Here is a 6,000-nt window from a genome sequence, read left to right as displayed (position 1 = left end):
ATGCACGTTGTTCAAAAGCACTGAAGTTATTTGCTTAAAGGAGCTTGTGTCACTTTAAAAGGATGTAATGACTTCAAAAGAATCAAATTCCACTGAGTTTACTGCCTTTCTGTATGCAAGCAGAATTAAGTAAGTATTAAATAGTTAGCCTACCCAAGTATTCAAAATAATTGCATCCTTTTTTACTTGGATATAGCACATTATAAACAAACTGAAAACTGTGATAAGTCCTAAGCTTAGGAAAAGAGACATGCCTTTAACCTAGTCAGCAAACTTGAGTTCAAAATTAAAGTGAAGTTTCCTTCAGGCAGCATTCATTCCCTCTAGTTCAGTTATTCTAGTCTACTGTATTTCTAGACTTACTGGAAATGTAGACAAATTTTGTTGCAGAACAACTAAAAATAGAAAATGGGAGTGTTTTTTTATTTTTATTTTTTGGTTGTTAATAGTATTAAGGATTTCTTCAGAAACAGAGCATATAGCTCAAATGCTTCTAAATTCTGTGTGAATAGCCTCCTAAAACTTCTGATTACAGTAAAAAAAAAAAAAAAAAACAAAAAAAAATACAAATAAACACCAGAAGATGCATCAGTTATTTTTAACAATTTCAGTTTTACAAATACAGCTTTAAATTGACATTTCCCTTCTTCTCCAAATTGGTTTCTGTTTGTAGGTGTAAAGCATCTTTAGTTTTAACCTAAGTTTGTCTCAACATCTCCTGAAGGTAAGCAGCTATGTGGCTGATGTTTGTGGGGAAATGAAGAGCTCACTATCTGTGCTAAGCAGATATTGCATATAGTTTTGTGCAACATATTTTAGGGGGAACCTGCAAAATTATCAAATGAAAACATTCAGATTCTTGTCATAAGACTTGTCAAAGGATACATGAATACATAGATTGCTTAAAATAAGGAGCTTGGAACTGCTATTTTAGTGTGAAGGTCTAGGACTTAGTTTCTGAAAAACACTTTTTTAGATGAGATGGTATATCTTTACTCCCTGGCCATGTGCATGGGCCTCGGTATTCTTTCTGACACATTACAGTCTAATTAGTTGAGGACTAGAATAACAATCACTGCTATTAAACTAGCATTTTAAAATCATAGTTAAAAATAAAAAAATAAATAAATACCCCAGAACATTTTCTGTAGTATCTTAATTTCGAAAAAGATTAGTAATTCCTAGCTTTTTTTCCTTTTACCAAATCATCTGGACCGTTTTAATTCATCTAGTAGTAATGTGGACATGGCCTAAAACCTGGTATCTTATCCCTTTCTCCTGCTCCCCCTTCATGGCCCTCCTCTGGATTCACACTAACAGGTCCACATCTTTCTTTTGCTGGGGGCCCCAAACCTCAACAGAGAACTCCAGGTAGGGCCTCATGAGGGCAGAATAGAGGAGAACAATCACATCCCTCAGCCCGCTGGCCACTCCTTTGTTAATTTAGCCCAGGATGCAGTTGACCTTCTGGGCTGCAAGCGTGCGCTGCTGGCTCATGCCAAGTTTTTCATCCACCAGAATCCACAAGTCTCTTTCCGCAGGGCTGCTCTCAACGAGTTCTTCTCTCAGTCTGTACTCATGTCTGGGATTGCCCTGACCCTGGTACAGCACCTTGCACTTGGACTTGTTGAATCTCATGTAGTTCACATGGGCCCACTTCTCCAGCCTGTCCAAGTCCCTTTGGATGACGTTCCTTCCTTCTTCGGTATCAAATGCACCACTCAACTTGGTGTCATCTGCAAACTGGCTGAGGGTGCACTCAGTCCCCATCGTGTATGTCATTGATGAAGGTATTGAAAAGCACTGGTCCCACAACAGACCCCTGAGGGACACCGCTTGTCACTGGCCTCCACCTGGACACGGAGCCATTGGCCACCACTCTCTGGGTGCGACCATTGAGCCAATTCCCTATCTACTGGATGGTCCACCCTTCAAATCCATCTTTCCCATTTAGAGATTGGGATGTCATGTGGGACCATGGCAAAAGCCTTACAGAAGTCCAAGTAGATGACATCAGTCTGTCTTCCCTTGTCAACTGATGCAATCACCAAGAAGTGTAATTCTACAAAGCTTCCCCATTAGCCTCATGGATGTTATTTGTAAACAGATGGAATTCAACAAAGAAAACAGTCACTGGAACCATCAGAGAACAGTCACTGGAACTATCCGAGCTGAGCCACAACAGGAAAGGAACTGCTGCTTGTACCCTAAACTGACATGACAAATGGGCTTCCTAGTGTTTTCCTGCTGTAATGCTTACTGTGGTAGCAAGAGCTCTGGACACCTCTGCTATCCTCTACTATTGTAAATGTTCTGAAGGATGACTAACTGGGAGGGTCAAAAATTAATGTCTTAAAATGTGAAGACACGAGGGGAATCTTGGAATCCTGATCCATTAAGTAACCAGTTAAACCATTCTGGTGGTTGGTCTTCTGGGCTTTGAAACATTTAAATGAAATTTATGTTGTTGTTTTTCTAATGGGGAAAAAAGCTATCCCTCTACCTTAAAAAAAAAAAAATATTCATTCCAGATTACAGTGCTGGAAGACAATGCCATTTTAAAAGTATTTCTAAAATGATATCATTAAGTATAAGGAACTCCACCTTGCTTCTGCTTTTCATCTAAAATGCTACAACTTTCAGACTTTTAAGTTACTCCATGTGAAGCGATATGTTATATTTGCCAGGCTGCTGGGTATCCTAGAGGATTTTTTGCAAGCGAGGCAACCAGATTGTCTAGAATATAAGTGGTTTTGGTATTTTTTGGAAAGATAGGAAGATACGAGCATTATGTGCACAATAAATGGGATTGCATATGTGCATTAGGGAAAAAAAAAAAAAAGCCTTGTAGTTTTGTAGTTCCTATTCCTCTGCAGAAACACCTTTTAGTAAATAGAAGCATGCACTTTTTTTCCTTTCTTCTAGCAGCTCTTTCTCATAATCTTTTTATTATTTCCAAATGAAATAAAAATAATTTTGATCTATGACTAGTGCAGGTATACACAAAGCTTGCTGCAAATAGTATTACTGACATGTTTTTAGAGTTGTTCTCTAGCAAGCTGAATTTAGTCTAACATCTGATCTTGAGGATTTCAGCAGTGATGTTTTTAAATGTCATAGATAGGATTTAAGTTACTGGTTTTGAGTGAAGATTCCTTGTAAGAAACTTCAAATACAGTGTGTTTTTTTTTCTTTCTAATGAATTTTAGCAAAGACCAGTGAAACTTAAAGAGGACTTGAAGATGTTTTCCGCTCCTGTTAAGAGAGAAATCTGTATGAGAAATAACACAGCTTAGTTGTTAGTTCAGTGCTGAACAACGTAGACTTTGTGTGGTGGTTAATCCCTGCTTCTTCCCCCCCACACTTCCTTAGTTTGCAATGCAGCTCTGCAGACAGTTGTCTGGGAAAATATTCTGAGCTGTGAAAAGGGGTGGTTGTTAAATAAGTATTTAAATATCCAAAACAAAATATTATTCCTTTTTTTAATATATATATACAGTTAGAAGACTATTCAGCAGAAAATAGCTCTTAAGTAGGGAAAATTCACAGCCTTTTCTTCTTGTCATTTATTAAAGGAAAGATGCTTCATGAAATAATCAGAGTGAAACTTCAAGAAGTTCTACTGTTCTAAGTAGGGGGTTGGATTAGATGACTTCCTGAGGTTTCTTCCACTCTGAATTGTCCTATGATCCAACTTTTAAATAGTCTTCAGTGGGTATCTGTTAAACTTCTCTTATGCCTTTTTTTTTTTTTTTTTTCAAAATACAAACAAGACATGCTTTGGTATACTTTGAGGTATGAGTCTGTGATACGTAGGAAAGCCCACAGATTTGAAAGTGATATCCAGAAAGCTCTACTGTGCAGTTGTGTGGAAAGTAGCTGTTCCTCAAGGAAGAAGATAATTTGTCGCTCAGTTATTTGGCTCTTTCAAATCTTCCAAGTGTATAAAGAATAAAAACTGTAGCTACTTCTAAGGAAAACAAAGAGCTGCTTTGCTGATTTGTGTAGTTTCACTGCTGTCTACTCAGGATACTTGCAAGAAGTTGCACCTTTTTCTCAAAGATGCTGTGCTACTTTTTTGATTTCAAATGTTGGTTTCTGAAAAAGAAGGTTCTTCTGCAGTTGCACAAAGTTAATGAAATCTATATTATTGTTTAACAACAAGAAAGAATTGAGAGCACTGAAAAATACATTTTCAGTAATAGAAGTTTGTAATTTAAATGGAATTGAGAAGCTGACTCTCATCCTTTCCTTAGTTCATACGGTGGTTCTCTTACAGGTTTTTATGAAACAAAGTGAAACAGAATGCAGTATCAGTTTCATGACTGATACTCCCTCTTTAGCCTCAAATTACAAAAATGCATTGTCACCATTGCAGAATTCAATGTTTTATCAACTTGGTGCATCTCTTTACATGCAAAATTTTAAATGAATGAAGTCTGAAGATAATCTTATGCTAACGTAGGATGTGTAGGATGCCTGATGTTACAAAGCTGCTGTTCTGGTCTTAAAGAATGAACAGGTAAAAATGCTGTCAAATCTTCCAAGTATAAGACATACAGTAAAACTAGCTGACTGACCAAATGTTGTGAGATGATTCAAATAGAAATTTGACATTCTAGCTACTGAAAAAATAGATGAGTTTCTGCAAAACAGTTGCTATAGCAATGTGTTATTTATAACAAAAGAAAAGGCTTCTGCAACCAAAAAAGATTTAAAATGAATGTGTTTAGCAGATGTGGGAGGACTGCCTATAACACCAAATCTGAATATACTGTGTTCTGGCTCTCCAATGGTGCAGAAATCACTTGCATTTGCTTCTGTAAGGCCAGTATATTGCTATGCATTTCATTTCAAAGGTATTAGTGTTTCAATAAAGATGAACTAAATGCTATAATGAGAGGTTAAAAGTATTCTGAATTACTATTTTGAGCTTAGGAGCGGTTGCCAAGCATTCTGCAGGCATGTCAGTACCTGAGTACATTTACTACAGCTTTAAACTTCATTGATTCAACTCTATGAAATGACTAAAGACAGTACAAGTCTGAATATCAACTGGATTGTTAGCTTGCTACTAATTGCTAAGATCAACATTTTCTCTGTTGGAATGAAGAAGTGCTGCAAACTTCTAACCATTGGATGAGGATCATGAGCTGATAAAATACTACCTGAGAATACTACTTCATACCAACTTGCTTTATTACTGTCCCCAAAGACAATCAGCACAGCCATTAGATCTCTCAGTGTGGGTTTTCCAAAGCCATGCTTGATCCTGGTTAACTGTTGTCAGAAGACCAAGCCACTGAAACAGTTGTGTATGCTTTCATAAACCAGTTTGAAACATTAGAGTCAGTTCTGTTCAACATTTTTATAAATGATCTAGATGCAGGAGTGGAATGTACCCTTAGCATGTTTGCTGACAGTGCTAAACTGGGAGGGGCTGCTGACTCTGGAGACATAAAAGGCCTTGCATAGGGATCTAGATAGACTGGCACACTGGACAATCATCAGTGGCATAAAGTTCAACAAATGTAAGTGCTGGGTGCTGCACCTGGGACAGAGTAATGTTAGACACAGTAATACAAAGCCTGATACTTGTACTATAACTTAAATTTCCTCAATGATCTGTTTTTTCATTGCGAAATGTGTTCAACTATTGACTGCCCTAATAAAATTACACAACTCAAGATGTTTACTTCTGAGGCAGAAGAGTAATGATGTGAAATAAAATGGTTTGGCCAAATAAAATGGTTTAGCCACTTACAAGAATGAAGGTGGAGGCAGATGTGTTATTTTTCATGTTAATGCTTGTTGCTATTCTAATATCTCCAAGTTTTTAAACTAGCTTAGAAACTCATTGAGGATGTCTGGGTGTTGAGGATTTCTTGCTGTTCCATTGGAAAGCGTGGACGAGTTGCAACCTGCTAAATACCTGTACAACCAGCCTTACTCATTGCCCAGCACCATTCTCTGGAAATTCTACTTGTTCTGAGCAAACTG

The sequence above is a fragment of the Aythya ferina genome, assembly GCF_964211825.1.
Source record: "Aythya ferina genome assembly, chromosome: 1".
Classification (NCBI taxonomy): domain Eukaryota; kingdom Metazoa; phylum Chordata; class Aves; order Anseriformes; family Anatidae; genus Aythya; species Aythya ferina.
The sequence above is the reverse complement of the archived record's forward strand: the minus strand, read 5'-3'. Positions refer to the sequence as shown.